The sequence below is a fragment of the Zootoca vivipara genome, chromosome 12, assembly GCF_963506605.1.
Source record: "Zootoca vivipara chromosome 12, rZooViv1.1, whole genome shotgun sequence".
Taxonomy (NCBI): domain Eukaryota; kingdom Metazoa; phylum Chordata; class Lepidosauria; order Squamata; family Lacertidae; genus Zootoca; species Zootoca vivipara.
Window position 1 is genome coordinate 51,465,400 of NC_083287.1, and position 18,252 is coordinate 51,483,651.

The 18,252-nt window shown below is 46.9% G+C and overlaps 1 long non-coding RNA gene across 1 annotated transcript; it reads left to right on the forward strand.

Annotated features, from left to right (window-relative positions):
• Positions 1-3,123: 3,123 nt before the first annotated feature.
• Positions 3,124-11,942, forward strand: LOC132592870 (uncharacterized). The gene is made up of 3 exons (XR_009558427.1): positions 3,124-3,520; positions 11,534-11,599; positions 11,906-11,942. It is a non-coding gene; the product is annotated as an uncharacterized LOC132592870 (long non-coding RNA).
• The last annotated feature ends 6,310 nt before the right edge of the window (positions 11,943-18,252 follow it).

The following is an 18,252-nucleotide window of genomic DNA, read 5'->3' on the forward strand; positions in this document are numbered from 1 at the left end:
CGTGGAGTACTCAACCTGAAGCGTACTTAACCCGAGGTATGAGTGTAATTGGTTCCGGAAGTCCGTACTTAACCTGAAGAACCTGAAGCGAACTTTCCCATTGAAAGTAATGGAAAGTAGATTAATCCGTTCCAGACGGGTCCGCAGAGTACTTAAACTGAAAATACTCAAACCGAGGCGTACTTAAACCGAGGTATGACTGTACAATAATCTATTAAACATTAAAAGCTTCCTTAAACAGGTGGCTGCCTTCAGATGTCTCCTGAAAGTCTAGTAGTTGTTTTTCTTTTTGACATCTGGTATATAATGAGTTAGGGACCCAGGTGGCGCTGTGGGTTAAACCATAGAGTCTAGGGCTTGCTGATCAGAAGGTCGGCGGTTCGAATCCCTGCAACAGGGTGAGCTCCTGTTGCTCGGTCCCAGCTCCTGCCCACCTAGCAGTTTGAAAGCACATCAAAGTGCAAGTAGATAAATAGGGACCGCTCCAGCGGGAAGGTAAATGGCGTTTCTGTGCGCTGCTCTGGTTCGCCAGAAGCAGCTTTGTCATGCTGGCCACATGACCCGGAAGCTGTCTGCGGACAAACACTGGCTCCCTCGGCCTATAAAGCAAGATGAGTGCCGCAACCCCAGAGTCGGACACGACTGTACCTTTTTATATAATGAGTTAAAGAAAATGTTTAAGAAAACTTTTGTTAAAAAACCAGAGGCTTTTTTTTGTTAGGTATAATAGGTGAGGAACTACCAAAAGAAAATAAAAGAATCATAGAATTGGAAGAGACCACAAGGGCCATCCAGTCCAACCCCCTGCCAAGCAGGAAACACCATCAAAGCATTTCTGACAGATTGCTGTCAAGCCTCTGCTTAAAGACCTCCAAAGAAGAAAACTCCACCACACTCCTTGGCAGCAAATTCCACTGTCGAACAGCTCTTACTGTCAGGAAGTTCTTCCTAATGTTTAGGTGGAATCTTCTTTCTTGTACTGTAGTTTGAATCCATTGCTCCGTGTCTGCTTCTCTGGAGCAGCAGAAAACAATCTTTCTCCCTCCTCTATATGGCATCCTTTTATATATTTGAACATGGCTATCATATCACCCCTTAACCTTCTCTTCTGCAAGCTAAACATGCCCTGCTCCCTAACCCGTTCCTCATAAGCAGGGGTCCCCAAACTGAGGCCCGGGGGCCAGATGCGGCCCAATCGCCTTCTCAATCCGGCCAGCGGATGGCCCGGGAATCAGCTTGTTTTTATATGAGTAGAATGTGTCCTTTTATTTAAAATGCATCTCTGGGTTATTTGTGGGGCATAGGAATTCGTTCATATTTTTTTCCAAAATATAGTCCGGCCCCCAACAAGGACTGAGGGACAGTGGACCGGCCCCCTGCTGAAAAAGTTTGCTGACCCCTGCTCATAAGGCATTGTTTCCAGGCCTTTGAGCATATACTGTTTCTGTATGCAACGACGGCAGTGAGAATCCTTCTAGCCCAGAGATGGAAGGAGAAGTACCAAAAAAAGAAGAAAAGCAGACCAAGATGCTGAAATACGCAGAAACGGCGAGACTGATGGGAAAAATCAGAAACCAGGAAGATCAAGTATTCCTAAAAAGTTTGGAATAACTTTTTAACATACTTAAAAGACCACTGCAGACAGTTAAAATCATTGGCAGGGATACAATGACACTTGTAATGTGAAATGAATTTTGGTTACTATGATTATATAACAGATGGATAACGGTAAAAGATGCAGAGAGAAAAAATTGGAAATGGAACCCATGGAGGGAGGGGAGGAGGTCTGTAGGTTCAAAAGAACCTTTTTTTTTTTTGGAAAGGTTACATTTATTGTGTAAAAACTTATGTAAAACCAATAAAGAATTATTTTTTAAAAAAGGAAGAAAGACACCTCTGCTGACTGGAGCAGATCATCTAGGGAGCAGCGAGTGGTTTTCATCAAAGTCAACACAACACACACACTGGAGAAGAAGAAGAGTTTGGATTTGATATCCTGCTTTATCACTACCCAAAGGATTCTCAAAGCGGCTAACATTCTCCTTTCCCTTCCTCCCCCACAACAAACACTCAGAAACTACAAGTAACCCAGAATGCGGCAGCTAGACTGGTGACTGGGAGCAGCCGCCGAGACCACATAACACTGGTCTTGAAAGATCTACATTGGCTCCAGTTTCCGAGCACAGTTCAAAGTGTTCAAAGTGTTGGTGCTGACCTTTAAAGACCTAAATGGCCTCGGTCCTGTATACCTGAAGGAGCGTCTCCACCCCCATCGTTCTGCCCGGACACTAAGGTTCAGCGCCAAGGGCCTTCTGGCGGTTCCCTCGCTGCGAGAAGTGAGGTTACAGGGAACCAGACATAGGGCCTTCTCGGTGGTGGCGCCCGCCCTGTGGAACGCCCTCCCATCGGAGGTCAAGGAGATAAGCAACTACCTGACATTTAGAAAACACATAGAGGCAGCCCTGTTTAGGGAAGTTTTTAATCTGTGATATTTTAATGTATTTTGGTATTTGTTGGAAGCCGCCCAGAGTGGCGGGGGAGGCCCAGCCAGATGGGCGGGGTATAAATAAATAAATAAATAAATAAATAAATAATAATACAGAAGGCCCTTTTACACACACAAACACACACACAGTGATCTTGCAGACTTGATCTGGCCCCCTCCTTTAAAGAGACCAGAGTTGAGATGAGAGCAGCCTTATTTTTAGCCACCTAAAATGTGCCCGTCGCTCATTCTCCAGATGCTTTCACATGGCCTGATGAAAACACACCTTAAATAGAATAGCACCCCCGGCCGCTGCATGTACCTTCCGCCCTGAAGGAGGAGGTCTGGAGAAAGCGGGGGCAACTGAAAGCGAATCTCTGTTGTGGCCCGGTTGCCAAGGGAGCGGCGTCAACCTTGTTGCTAACATTTGGAACGGCCAAGGGAAATGACTCGGCAGCCGTCGTCTCCAGCTGCAGAACATGGAGCGGAAGTGAGTTCAACCCAAATCCCCTAGCCCAAATCCCCCAATGGGCAAAGGGCACATTCTGGGATATTTTGGTGCAAATCCAGACTCTGTAGGCAAGTATCAGTTGCGGGGTGACCCGAGCGGAGTTTTGCAAGATGCCTGGTGCAATGTTGCCGTTCTAACATTGGCCAACGATTATATCATTCCTCCTATTTCCAGTCTCCAAGATGTGAGTGTCTTTCCTTTTTTAGCCCAAGCAGCATTACTCATGCACAAGAGGGAGCAACCAGCAGATTCCGGGGAACCCTAAGTTTCGCAGAAATTCAATTCTAAAAAAACCTGCAGTGACATTTTTTTTAAAAGGAAGGGGAGTTCTCCCCCACCCCAACAGCTCAATGATGAGTGCTAAACATGAGCTACAATCCATTAGTTTTCCCAGACTCAGTTTACCCAACAGGCACAGAACATTGACTGATGGTTGTCTCACAGCAGAAACAAGTGGAACTGGATTCGTGAAGGCAAAGGTGTTTGGAAGACAGAGTGACGCTGACTTACAATTGCATTATATAGTAAGAAATGCGTGCATTTTTTTTTAAAAAAATCATGTATACAGTGGTACCTCTACTTACAAATTTAATGCGTTCTGAACGCAGATTCATAAGTCGAAAAAAGTGTAAGTCGAATCCCATAGGAATGCATTGGGAGAAAAAATTCGTAAGTAGAAAAAATCCTATCTAAACCGCATCCAAGATGGCGGACGGAGCTCCATTCATAAGTAGAAACATTCGTAAGTAGAGTTATTCGTAAGTAGAGGTACCACTGTAAATCAATTTCTTCCAATAAAGTGCATCGTATGATATTTTTGCTCATATATGTATGTGTCACGGTGGCCCCTAACAGGATGTTTACATATACTTCCCTCCAGCGCATGAATTTTTGCGCAGATTGCTCGGCTGGTGAACTACACTGCAAAATCCTGAGAAATGCTAATTTTGAAGGTTCACCCTACCTAAATAAGGATGGTTGTGTTTCACGTCAAATATTTAATTTTATTTAATTAATTTGTTAACTTTCTACTCTGTCCTTTCTCCCAAAGCAGCCCAGGGCAGCAGGATTGTTTCAGGAAATACAAATAGGTAGACCTGAATGGAATCCCTTCCGGCCCATTTCCCACTTATCGTAGCAGAGAAAAGGGAGACGAAGACACCGTCTCTGTGTGTAGCTTTCTGATGCCAAGTAACAATCTAGACAGAAGGGCTGAAAAGTCAATCAAGCGGCTGTTTTGGGCCACGCCTGGATAATTTGTTCAGCATGCCACATTTCATAGAATCATAGAGTTGGAAGAGACCACAAGGGCCATCCAGTCCAACCCCCTGCCGAGCAGGAAACACCATCAAAGCATTCTTGACATATGCCGGTCAAGCCTCTGCTTAAAGACCTCCAAAGAAGGAGACTCCACCACACTCCTTGGCAGCAAATTCCACTGCCGAACAGCTCTTACTGTCAGGAAGTTCTTCCTAATGTTTAGGTGGAATCTTCTTTCTTGTAGTTTGAATCCATTGCTCCGTGTCCGCTTCTCTGGAGCAGCAGAAAACAACCTTTCTCCCTCCTTTATATGACATCCTTTTATATATTTGAACATGGCTATCATATCACCCCTTAACCTTCTCTTCTCCAGGCTAAACATGCCCTGCTCCCTAAGCCGTTCCTCATAAGGCATCATTTCCAGGCCTTTGACCATTTTGGTTGCCCTCTTCTGGACACGTTCCAGCTTGTCAGTATCCTTCTTGAACTGTGGTGCCCAGAACTGGACACAGTATTCCAGGTGAGGTCTGACCAGAGCAGAATACAGTGGTCCTATTACTTCCCTTGATCTAGATCAGGCATCCACAAACTTCGGCCCTCCAGATGTTTTGGACTACAATTCCCATCTTCCCCGACAACTGGTCCTGTTAGCTAGGGATCATGGGAGTTGTAGGCCAAAACATCTGGAGGGCCGCAGTTTGAGGATGCCTGATCTAGATGCTATACTCCTATTGATGCAGCCCAGAATTGCATTGGCTTTTTTAGCTGCTGCATCACACTGCTGACTCATGTCAAGTTTGTGGTCTACCAAGACTCCTAGATCCTTTTCACATGTACTGCTCTCAAGCCAGGTGCCACCCATCCTGTATTTGTGCCTTTCATTTTTTTTTTTTGCCCAAGTGTAGTACTTTACACTTCTCCTTGTTAAAATCCATCCTGTTTGCTTTGGCCCAGTTGTCTAATCTGTTAAGGTCATTCTGAAGTGTGATTCTGTCCTCTGGGGTATTAGCTACCCCTCCCAATTTGGTGTCATCTGCAAACTTGCTCAGGATGCCCTCAAGCCCATCATCCAAGTAATTGATAAAGATGTTGAATAAGACTGGGCCCAAGACAGAAACCTGTGGCACCCCACTAGTCACTTCTCTCCAGGATGAAGAGGAGCCATTGATGAGCACCCTTTGGGTTCGGTCAATGCATTTTAAAGTGTTTATTTTATACTAGTGTCATTCAGCCCGTTTAGAAAACGGGCGCTAGAAGATATGTGAGAAGAGCAGCGGGGCCGCGGCCTTCCCTCTCTCTCTGTGCTCAGCCGCGGGGCGCGCCGGGAACGCAAGTAAACAAACTCGCTCTCCTGTCGTGCCCCGCGGCTGAGTGCAGAGAGGGAGGGAAGGCCGCAGCCTCACCGCTCCTCTCACGGGCTCCTCCGTCGCTGCTCTGCATCCTCTAGGCGCCCATGGAGGCCGGTCCCCTGAGGGCGAGGAGCTCAGGATGGGCAGAGGCCAGGGAAGGTGAGGCACGCTCGGGCCGGGCTGCTCCCGCTGCTGCTGTTACCATCGCAGCCTCCGCCTCCTTCCTTCGGCTTTTGTGCTGTCAGCAGCGCGCCAACCGCTCAAGACCTGAGCCGGGTGGCGATGCGAGAGGGGAGTGCGTGAGCGAGCGAGGGCGAGCGCTGGCGAGCTTTCTGCGTCCAATCCCTGTGTCCGTGGGGCACATGTGCAGTAGCGCGGACACAGGGACACAGAGAATCTGGACGCAGAGACACTTGCACTTTATTGTATAGGATAAGAAGCACTGTCTGGAGCTGGTAGGAATTCTCACCCAGAACATCTGGGGGGCACCAGGTTGGCAAAGGCTGATCTATATCCATGCATGAACTTTGCTATGAAAGCAGCAACCTCATTATTAAATACTCAAATATGCAAAATGTGAAGAGTCAGAAGGGATGCTGATTAAAATACTAGCCATGATATTATGAAACTCTTCTAATGAGAACATTCTCAAGAAATAACAAAGATAGATAACTTTCAACTCATAGCAAATAAGGAATGGTAGGCTTCATCTCAAAACGTATAATTTCAAATGCACTCAATGCCTTTGGTTTCCGATAGAAGATCTTTTAATTGCTGCCATGTTAGTCACTAGTGGGGCCATTTTAACATTTTGGCAGAGTAAATTTAGGAAAAGACCCTAATGCTGGGAAAGATGGAGGGCATTAGGAGAAGGGGACGACAGGGGACGAGATGGTTGGACAGTGTTCTCGAAGCCACCAACATGAGTCTGACCAAACTGCGGGAGGTAGTGGAAGACAGGAGTGCCTGGCGTGCTCTGGTCCATGGGGTCACAAAGAGTCGGACACGACTAAACGACTAAACAACAACAAATTTAGGAAGGAGGACGAAGAGGATGAGGGAAAAGTTGATCTGAATTATAAACTGGCTTGGGCATTCTGAGAGAGGACGGGTTAAAAATGGAACAGAGTTAAACCAGTGTTTGCACTTCACTGAGGACCTTGCCCCCCCTTTTTTTACAAAGCTTTTTTTCTATCGCGGGTGCGCTGAACGCCGCCTGGCAACATGGGTAGTTGTGCCCAACATAATAGTAAACACAGCAGATGCAGCCTGATAGATTGAGTGCCAAGATAACTGGAAAGAGTAGTTCGGTTTACCATGCTATGCTCCGACTTGGAATAACATCAACCCTGCAGCGAGGGCCTCAAATATCTTTCTTGGCAAGTGTGCCGATTCCTCCGTCGTTTCTCAATAGGTCAACTTAAAGTCTGGGTGAATCATTATTTCCACCTTGGAGAACGGACAAGCTGGGATCAGCCTCCAGGCGGGGGAGAGGGGGGCAGGGAGGAAGCCAAATGCTTAGATTAGCTCTTAATATCTAAATCGAGAGTTGCCAGGAGCTGTCATCGTAGGAGTCACACTGTCTGAGTTCCCCCTGATCCCAAGCGACACACCTTCCAAGGGTAGAGCCTTAGTACTTCGGCTCCAAAACCCCAGAGCTCTAGAGGTCTAAAACCTGCTATAATGTGCAGCGAGCTCTCCCATCGGCCGCTGCAAACCAATGAGAAAATCAAGTGTACAAAGAAGGAAAGCGGTTTTAATTCTGATTGGATAGAAATACAGCTGCCCATTCAGAGTGTTCTACTTTGGTGAAGGCAACAGCAGGCTGAGAGTGGGATGTGAAGAAATTTTATTCAGGTCACATTGAAAGGGAAATCTGCCAGATTTGCACTTTTCTTTTCTTTTTTTATAATAATTTTTATTGGTTTTACAATCACAAAAAAAGAAAGAAAAATACAATCCAAAAATATAGAATTCCCCAGATTCTCAGACTTCAATCCTCCCTTTCGTGGGGTCCGCTGATAATCATTTTCACTGCATATCCTATTATCCTCCATTTCTCCACAAATCTCTATTTTTTCTTATAGTTCTTTTCACATTGCAAGCATTATTCCAGTCCTGCTAATGTTTTTAACTGTTTACAGTGTTCTGTCAAATATACTACAATTTCCCCCAAGTCTTTGTTGACATTTTTATCGTCCTGATTCTTCCCGTCATAGTCCATTGGCTTGATTGTGCCTTGTGAAACTTGCATTGAGTGACTCAACTTTTCTGAATTTGTGAATATGCAGAGCCTTCTGAAACTGAACATGAAGGGAAGAGAAACCCAGCATATTTCTCCATCCTTGGGTGATAGTCAATCTAGCCGCATCCAGTAAATACAGTGGTACCTCTACTTATGAATTTAATGCGTTCCGAATGCACATTTGTAAGTTGAAAAAAATTGTAAGTCGAATCCCATAGGAATGCATTGGGAGAAAAAAATTCAAAAGTAGAAGCAACCCTATCTAAAAATTCGCAAGTAGAAAAAATCCTATCTAAACCGCATCCAAGATGGCGGACGGAGCTCCATTCGTAAGTAGAAACATTCGTAAGTAGAGTTATTCGTAAGTAGAGGTACCACTGTATATAATGAGCGTTTTAGAAGCTAGTCCTGCATTGCGGGGAAAACATATTTTGTTTAGGCAGGCCTACCCAGACATGCAGAATGTTGGTGTGTGTTTGAATTTGTTTTGTGTTTATTGCCAGTTTTCCCTTTGGAATTATTAAGGAGTTTTTCCTGAAAATTTTATTGTTTGACTCTATTTTTTTAAAAGAACCTCCTTACAAGCGCTGTATAAATTTTATGAAATAACTAACAGACTGAAATAAATATCTATCCATGTGTCCACCTCTCTCTCTCTCTCTCTCTCTCTCTCTCTCTCTCTCTCTCTCTCTCTCTCTCTGAGAGCCAGTGTGGTGTAGTGGTTAAGAGCGGTAGACTCGTAATCTGGGGAACCAGGTTCGCATCTCCGCTCCTCCACATGCAGCTGCTGGGTGACCTTGGGCTAGTCACACTTCTCTGAAGTCTCTCAGCCCCACTCACCTCACAGAGTGTTTGTTGTGGGAGAGGAAGGGAAAGGAGAATGTTAACCGCTTTGAGATTCCTTCAGGTAGTGATAAAGCGGGATATCAAATCCAAACTCCTCCTCCTCCTCCTCCAATCAGTGAATAACAACATGGGAGGGAGGAAACTGCGGCCACCGTGTTCTTATGCCTGAACTAACATATCGGGGTGGAGGGTGGGTGAAATTATTAAGTGTCTAAGCTTCTGATTTCACCAGCAAAACACAGCTGTTCAACCTTAAAAAGCAGGCCCTGAGAGCTGAGGTGGCAGAAGCTATACCAGCTGTTAATGGGCTGGGCTGACAACTAACCAGGAAGATGCTCATCAGCATCTTATTGTGTGTGCTTGAGACAGTAAACAACTTTCTGCTACTTGTTTTCAGGTGCTTATTTTGGGAGAGGAGTAATCAAGTGCAGGCTTTGATGGGAAATGTCTGTCCAGCCTCTCTCTCTCTTTCTCCTCTTTCTCCTCTTTCTCTTCTTTCTTTCTTTCTTTCTTTCAATTCAAAAATCTGCATCTTATTCCCTAGGCACCCGTGGTTTTTAAATGAAATAAGTAAATAAGGCAGCAATCTGTGGGTTGAATTTGGTGGTTGCGGGCTTGTTTTCCTCTCACAAGTTTCATTTCTTTTGAGTGTTTTCCTTATTGAACTTTTCCTTTCCTTTGCTCGGTATATAGGCTTTCAAAGATTCTGCCTAAGGATCCTTCAGAGCCACAATGCCATCATTTGTTATAAAGCCAGGAAGGATAAATACAGTAAATAGCACAGGCTGAGCCAAACAATTTCGCTGCATCACTGTAGAATGCTTGGAGACAGGCATTTCTTATCGCGTTGTGCCAAAAAAATTATCCTATATCCCACCAACCAATACCGGTAATCACTTAAGGAGAAAACAGATTGCATTAAAAAAATATCAGAAATTAGGCCTTAAACCGCCTCCCTCACTACTTTCCCCCTCTCACTGCTCCTCACTTCTCACTCCTGTGTCATGACCACGGATGTTGTGCAACCTGCCTTAACTCTGGGTCCCCTACTTTGCCCTGAGTTCATGGAAATCCAGTATTGTGACACACAACGCCACAAATCCACCAATTGAAGCTGGGCTCTGACTTAATGCAACTGTAGGATTGTGACGCGGCACTACAAGTCCACCATTGGAGACTCTGCAATGACATTCTTACATTTTTATTATAGGTAAAGGTAAAGGGACCCCTGACCATTAGATCCAGTTGAGGATGACTCTGGGGTTGCGGTGCTCATATCGCTTTACTGGCCAAGGGAGCCGGCGTACAGCTTCTGGGTCGTGTGGCCAGCATGACTAACCAGAGCAGCGCATGGAAAGCGCCGTTTACCTTCCCACCGAAGCGGTGCTGATTTATCTACTTGTACTTTGACGTGCTTTCGAACTGCTAGGTTGGCAGGAGCAGGGACTGAACAACGGGAGCTCACCCCGTCACGGGGATTCGAACCGCCAACCTTCTGATCACCAAGCCCTAGGCTCTGTGGTTTAATCCACAGCACCACCGGCTATGATAGAGATAATATAAGCTCAAAATCCCACAGCTACCAACATCCTAAGGACACTTCCAAGTTCCCTGGAAAAACAAAGAAGCCGATTTTTGTGAAGGAAGGAAACCTATGAGAAACTGGAGGACTGATTTCAGCACAGCACTCATGCCTTACTCCTTTGGAAAGTTATGTTTTCTGTCACAGTGGTTTTCAAACAGTGGTCTGGGGACCAGGGTTCAAATCATCACTAAGCCATGATGCTCACTGGTGACCTTAATGAGCCAGTCACTGCCTCTCAGCCTAACCTACCTCCTGGGGTTGTTGTGGGTGCAATTGAGGAGTGGGAGAACCATGCATGCTACCCGGAGCAGCTTGACAAAAAAAAGGTGTGATAGAAATGCTATAAACCAGCCAAACCGCCATGCAACTGGTCTGGCAGCAGTATCCAAGCCCCAACAGCCAGCTGATTGTCACTGCCTGCAAAACACCACGTGTGGGGCTTTGGAGATGCTCTTGATCAGCAGATCAGCAGTGCCTACAAATTCCTGTTTGGCCCATTTGCATGTTTCTGGCCGCAAACCTGACGTAAGTTATGATGTCAGACGTAGTAATGGGTGGGCGAATCTGTCCACTTTGCTTTACGTCATTTTCTCATTTTATTCCTGTAAGGGGGAGGGATTACAGAGAACCCCCCCATCAGAAGCAGCCCGTCTCCAAGCAGCCATGAGAGCGAGGGGTCTGAAGAAGTGAGTCAGGAAGCGGAGAAGGAGTGCCAGGGCTCTGGCAGGACTAGAGAGCCCCTGCTCCATAGGCAGGAAGAGAGAGAGGGGGAAAGAGTGGACAGGAGTAGGGCAGACAGAAGACCAGTACCTCCGACGCCGGAACTGCGAAAGAGAAGGAAAGGGAGGCGCTTCTCAGTTCCGAGGCTTTTATGCTGGTCAAAAAGAGTTTAGTGCAGGTATCTGACTCGAGTGCGTAGACATGATATGAGCAATCCGTTACACTGTAAATAATGTGCACCAATAAAAACGTCTGAAAGACAAGCATGTGGACGGTCGTTACTCAAGAGTAGTCGCAACAAACCCTGACAATTCCCAATCTTAAATTAAAATTTCTTCATTTCGTCGTGTGTGTATGTGTGTGTGTGTGTTGTGAAAATTCACAAACATTTTAGTACCAATTTCTCTGAATATTCACATTTTTGTATGCCGATTCTGCCTTAAAATATATATATTTTTTGCCAAGCAATTTCCCCATATACATTGAATTTTTAAATGTTGCTTTTTTGGCTGACAAATGCATTTACATGCAGGGTTTACCCTAGAGCACACATCTTTGTATGTGTGACTACGCTGGAGACGCACGCTGCAAAATTCAGGTGAGAACAGATTTCGGGGGGAGGCAGCGTTTCGCATTGTTTCAGGAAGTGCAAAGTAGATCGGCTTTGCCTTTAAATGCAAAAAGAATCGACTCCCCTCCCCACTGTCTCTAGGGGTAGAGCAGGTGGCCGTGGCTTGGCCACCATAGCCTGGCAGGCCAAATGGGGAGTAATAGCAAGCCTGATTAGGCCCAAGGGCTACAGGCTCCCCGCTACCATTGCATTGGAGAGTTCTTTGTAAGATTCTGCTTCATGTCACTGTGCTCTGGTCTATCTCTCTTCCCACTTTGCATCCTTCTCATTTAGGACTTTGACGGAGGCAGCAGCAGCAGTAGCAGTAGCAGCAGCAGCAGCAGCAGCAATGGAAGCCGCATTATTGCGATTTGCAGGCCTGACTCAACACCACACGTTGGTTCAGGGACCCTAATGATGTACCTGGTGCTATCCATGGTTTGCCTGGCATGGCAGTTCTCTCTCTCTCTCTCTCTCTCTCTCTCTCTCTCTCTCTCTCTCTGTATATATATATATTTATGTGTGTGTACAGACACATTTTGTTCTGTGGTGAAGGAAGGAAAGAATATGTATAGATGTGAGACTCGCTAAAAATAGGACGGGCTGAAGGCGGCCCATCCAACTGTAAATTATCCGGAGTCCAATAAAGCGTCAGTGGATGAGACGGCTGGAATGTGTGGGGGCATGAAAACATAATGATATTAAATTAGAGCTTGCCTTGAGAACAGGGAAGAAGGGCCGTGAATTATGCCGGGCGTGCAAGAGTGCTTCTCTGGAATCGATTGCGTTCTCGGTGCCCGTGGACATAAGCTCGTAAATTTCGTTTTATTTCAGCTGTCGGGAGCAATGCGTGTCACGGAGAGTTTAAGGAAACATGCTCCTTCTCTCGTGCGCTGAGAACGAAGGGGAAGAAAGCAGCCGTTTCTTTTTTGCCCTCCTGTGCTTTACAACAGCAAATGAAGCATGACTTTCAAAAAGAAGACCGGCCTCCCATTTCCACAGCAGAAAACATGATGCGCTAGTTGGTGCTAAGGAGTGCTAACAGGAGCTAGTGTGTCTCCTGGTGTTGCCACTCCTGGGGGGCTCAGGGGTTGGAGATTGGACGACAGGGTGGCCACCCTATCAGATAATGTGTGGTGTGGGAGGTCATAGAACCACTAGAAAGTGAATGGAGGCAAAGGCAGGGAATCATGGTGACACAGGAAGTAGGGGACTGGCATAAAGATACAAAAGAAGTAGAGTGGCACAGGAAATAGGAGGCCACCACTGAGAAAGAGAAGAGCTAGAGCGGCACATTGAATCAAACCTACTGCTATAGCCCTCTTGCCAGTCCAGCAACCTGTACCAGGAAAGACGAGCCAGGCGCCATAGAAGCAGTGCTGAAAAGCTCCCCTCCCTAGAAAGCTCTGCCTTGATCCACCAAGCACTACTCAATAAGTTCCAGGCTTCACATCCCACCCTACCACCCACTGTTGTTGTGTAGGGTGCCGCTCAATGGCCAGGGACGGTTTAGCCAAAGAATCCCTGCGACGGGGTGAGCTCCCGTTGCTCGGTCCCAGCTCCTGCCAACCTAGGAGTTCGAAAGCACATCAAAGTGCAAGTAGATAAATAGGTACTGCTCTGGCGGGAAGGTAAACGGCGTTTCCGTGTGCTGCTCTTGTTCGCCAGAAGCGGCTTTGTCATGCTGGTCACATGACCTGGAAGCTGTACGCCAGCTCCCTCGGCCAATAACGCAAGATGAGCGCCGCAACCCCAGAGTCGGTCACGACTGGACCTAATGGTCAGGGGTCCCTTTACCTTTATCTATATATAAAAATGTAAGTAGGAAGGACTTCAGAAACAACTTTATGAGGCCTGAGCACACTCAGTGGCTAAAAGGGTGCCTACTGACTGTTAGGAATGAAAGTGGAGTGACTTTAACCCTGAATAGCCCTTCAGCGGTGCAACACTTTGTTGCAGCACCCACATTGTGGCTGACAGCCATTGCTAGCTCTGTCCTGCGTAAACTTACCTAAGCCCTTGTTACAGCCATCAAAGTTGCAGTAAATTCCATAAATAGTTTGTGGCAATAAATTCCATACGTTTGTGGCAGTAAATTCCACGAATTCGTTACAGGCTGCGCTGAGAAAGTCTTTCGTTTTTCTCGTTTCCGGAACGTTCTCTGGAGAGATTCGGATCCATTTAACAAAACAGACATGGCTTTCATTCTGTTACGGTTCTCCCCTGGCTCCTTTCCTCCTTGCGAGGGATTATTTTTTGGGGGGGGGGGGCAGCAAGAATCTGCTGGTTAAAAGGCCAACTTGATAGATAACCTCTTGCGTGCAAGGAAACACCACGGGGCTTAATTTGCTCTGTCATTGTCGGTCAATTAGCAAGAGAGCTTGAAAACCCTTTTGACCCCCAACTTCTGGTTTCATAAAATTCTGAAAACTCTTTTTAAAAAAAGAAGAAGCCTACTGGCTAGCTTTGAACTTAGTGCTTGTTAATTTTTAGATCAATAAGCTGGAGAAGATGTATTCATATGAAGAAAGAGGGAGGAACAGGGGGGGCAGCTCCTAGCGCCCCCCCATATTTGGGGGATAGATGCTGGGTCCGTCCAACATTCCTGAAAGCACAGATTCGAAGGATGGGCCAAGCAGCTTCCCCCCAGGGGCGGCAAGAGGAGGTGGAGAAGGAGCTGTTGGCCATTGAGCCATGCGGCCACTGGGTTCAGCTCCACCCCGACTCCTCCCCACATCCTGACATCACATGCATAACATTTTCCCCTCCTCCAATCGCTCTCTCAAGCTGGCGCCTCTGGGGAGGAAACTAGCAGGTCTGCCCCTTAAGTGTCCTGTTTTTCAGCAAAATGCTTGTGTTAGGGCAGGGGTGTGGAACTGGGTTCCTTCCAGATATAGTGGTACCTTGGTTCCCAAACTTAATCCGTTCCGGAAGTCCGTTCCAAAACCAAAGCGTTTCAAAAGCAAGGCGTGCTTTCCCATAGAAAGTAATGCAAAATGGATTAATCCGTTCCAGGCTTTTAAAAACAACGCCTAAAACAGCAACTTAACATGAATTTTACTATCTAAGGAGGCCATTGATCCATAAAATGAAAGCAATAATCAATGTACTGTACTATAAAATAAATAAGACAGTATTGGAGATGATAAAAATTAGAATTAATCCCCACCCCCTTACATGCACTGATGATAGTCATTGTTTGGATGGGGGTGGGGCTTTTATCCATTTCTGCAGTCACACAATCAATCAATCAATCAGTAGCTGAAACTGGGTTCCACACAGTCACAAAAACAAGTCGTAAAAACGAAGTCACCAGCCACGGCAAAAAAAATGCAAAAGCTACAGAAAGCAAAGCGCAAAAAAACTAGCAAAAACAAAAGCCCCAAATATCACCTCTGTGTTGTGTGGGTGCTTAGGACTGAACAGCCAACAGACTCAACAGGAAGCCTCTGATTAGCAAAGGGGACTCAATTTACAAACGGAACACATTCAACAGAAAGCGGAACATGTTCAGCTTCAAAGGCAAAGTTAATCTACTTCTGGGTTTGCAGCATTCTATTTCCAAGTAGGAAACAGAGGTAGGAAATAGAAGTAGGAAACGACAGAGGACGAGATGGTTGGACAGTGTCCTTGAAGCTACGAACATGAGTTTGACCAAACTGCGGGAGGCAGTGGAAGACAGGAGTGCTTGGCGTGCTATGGTCCATGGGGTCACGAAGAGTCGGACACGACTAAACAACAACAACATTTCCAAGTTGCTCATAAACTAAGCTGTTCTAAAACCAAGGTACCACTGTACAGTATTTGGACCATAGTTCCCATCATGCCTAACCATTGGACATGCTGGCTGGAGCTGATGGGAGCTGGAGTCCAGCAACACCTTGAGGGTTGCAGGTTCTTAGGGACCGGGAGCAGCCTTTTTTCCAAGGAGCTCAGAGAGGCACCTATGGTGGTTCTACTCTCCTTTCCATCCCTACTTGCCACCAGCTCGGGGGTGGGGAGGAATCATGTTCCAAGAAAGCCGGCGAAAATGTTCTTTCATCTTTTGATAAACTGCAAGGCGGCTAAATGGGCCTCCTATCGTAACAGGTAAATATGTACTCTGCGGAATTGCGTCGCTCTTTATTAATTGGTTGCATGGAAACGTCTTTAAGGGTCACCTTTGAGTGCGCTTTAGAAGAGAGTTTTGCATGCAAGCGGCGCCTCAGCTCCCCTCTCACCTGCAAAGGAGCTTCAGGGGTGGGGACAAATGGGCACTCTACGTTTAGGTAACTCCAGCCTCCTTTATGCTGCACTGATCCCAACGCTTCACAGAGAGTGTTTCTACCCCACCCTAGCACGGCTCTCGGACAGCAGGGCAGTCCTTGTTTACTGGCTTGCAGTCTCCAAGACACGACGCAGAAGGAAGAAAGGACAGGGAGGGAAGAAGTCAACTCAGGCAGCGCTTCTTCAAGTTTCAAAGTTCTTATTAGGAGCACGTGGGATGGACACAGTTCAGAGACAAGAGGAACCCAAAGTTGCTGAGATGACGGGATAATCCCATCTACCCTCATACTTTGTTGTTGTTGTTTAGTCGTTTAGTCGTGTCCGACTCTTCGTGACTCCATGGACCAGAGCACGCCAGGCACTCCACTGCCTCCCGGAGTTTCGTCAAATTCATGTGGGTAGCTTCGAGAACACTGTCCAACCATCTCGTCCTCTCTCCCCCCCTTCTCCTTGTGCCTTCCATCTTTCCCAACATCAGGGTCTTTTCCAGGGAGTCTTCTCTTCTCATGAGGTGGCCAAAGTATTGGAGCCTCAGCTTCAGGATCTGTCCTTCTAGTGAGCACTCAGGGCTGATTTCCCTAAGAATGGATAGGCCTGATCTTCTTGCAGTCCATGGGACCCTCAAGAGTCTCCTCCAGCACCATAATTCAAAAGCATCCATTCTTCGGCAATCAGCCTTCTTTATGGTCCAGCTCTCACTTCCATACATCAAAAACCATGGCTTTAACTATACGGACCCTCATACTGGTTGTAGTTTATTAAGGGTGCTGGGAATTGTGGCTCTGTGAATAAACTACAGTTCCCAGGATTTTGGGGGGTGGGGCGGAGGGAGGATAAAGGTGCTTTTAAATGTATTGTGTGTCTGCAGCATGGGTTTGAATCTGGCCACGTTAAGTGTGGGGTCGCCATTTAAGACTTTCCACCTTCTCATCCCAGCAAGTAATGAGGAAAGGCGCAAATGCTGGAAACAAGAATAAAACATTTCACAAAGCATAGTGACCCCTGAAAGCGTCCAGTGGGACCCCCCCTCTCTCTTTATGTTACCATCATTATTATCACAGAGATGAGTTTTCTCCTTCCCACAGGCTGGCTGTTTTCCTAACTCCCACTTAAACAGTCTATCTTGGCTTGTTCCTGGCGATGGTTTCGGGACCTGGCAGAGTTCCTTGCAATTCTGCAATCAGGACAGCAATCGCAATACTCTCTTGAGAGTCCTGAATTGACCAGACTCAAAAAGTCCCCAAAATTTTCTGTGCCTTTGAGCTTTGGAAGCAGAGGCAACATAGTGCTGTGTTAGCGGCAGGGGGGGGGGGAGATGGCGACCTCCAAGCAAAGCTCCAATCTCTGTGGAGGAGATCAAGGTTCCTGCTTCACTTTGCTGCCTCCCATCATTTACTGTAGTGAGAGGGCCATCTCCCATCGCTTGAGCAGAGAGTTGGAATGGAATCATGCCTCGACAGGAGGCGGAACAGAGGCCTGGAGAAACATTTCTGATGACAGAATTGCCCCTCCTCACTCCTAGGGAGACACTCTTAGGCAGGAGACCCTGCACATGTATGGCGTTAAGCCAGGAATATGAAGAACCTGTGGCTCTCCAGATGTTGTTGGACTCCAACGCCAGACCCTCCAAGGGTCCCGATATTCCTGATTTATCCAAGTTTCTGATCTGACCCCGGAATGCCCCACTTTCCCTTAGGACGTCCCTATTTCCATCGGAGAAATGTTGGAGGGTATGGAGTTATGCGACCCCCCGAGCCAAGGAGATAACCTCTAGAAGGCATCTGAAAGCAGCCCTGTATAGGGAAGTTTTTAAATGTTCACTGTTTCATTACGTTTCTTCTAAAGGTCTTGCCCCTAGGAGGCACTTGTGGAGACTGAGAGGTCTCCTCCTCTCTCAGATTCTTCCCACGCAATCAGAGACTGTGCCCACATGGTGCCAACTTCTCCTCTGCCCTCTTGATGCCTCTCCTGGTCCTGGGAGGCCAGTGGGGAGGGGTGCTTATTGCTTCTTCACCAGCTGGACTCATCTCTACCTCTTGGTCTCCCTCCTCTCCTGGTTCAGCTTCTGCCTCACCTTCTGGACTCCTCTCTGCCACACATTCTCCCTGCTCACTAAGCCCTGTTACAACTTCAGCTTCCGACACCTTCTCCTCCCAGACTTCTCCATCTAGCCCCTCCTCATTGTCCCACCATGGCTCCCTGGGCTCTGAGCCTTCTTCCCTTGGAGGTTTCCCAGCTGGTGCCTCCCACCATTCCTCTGTATCCAGGCAGTCCATGACATCCTGGCAGGCGGACTTAGTTCCAGTGGATCAGTGGAGAATGGTCCCCTGCGCCACCAACCTGCAGTCTTAGCCAGCCTCCACCTGCCTGCCTTC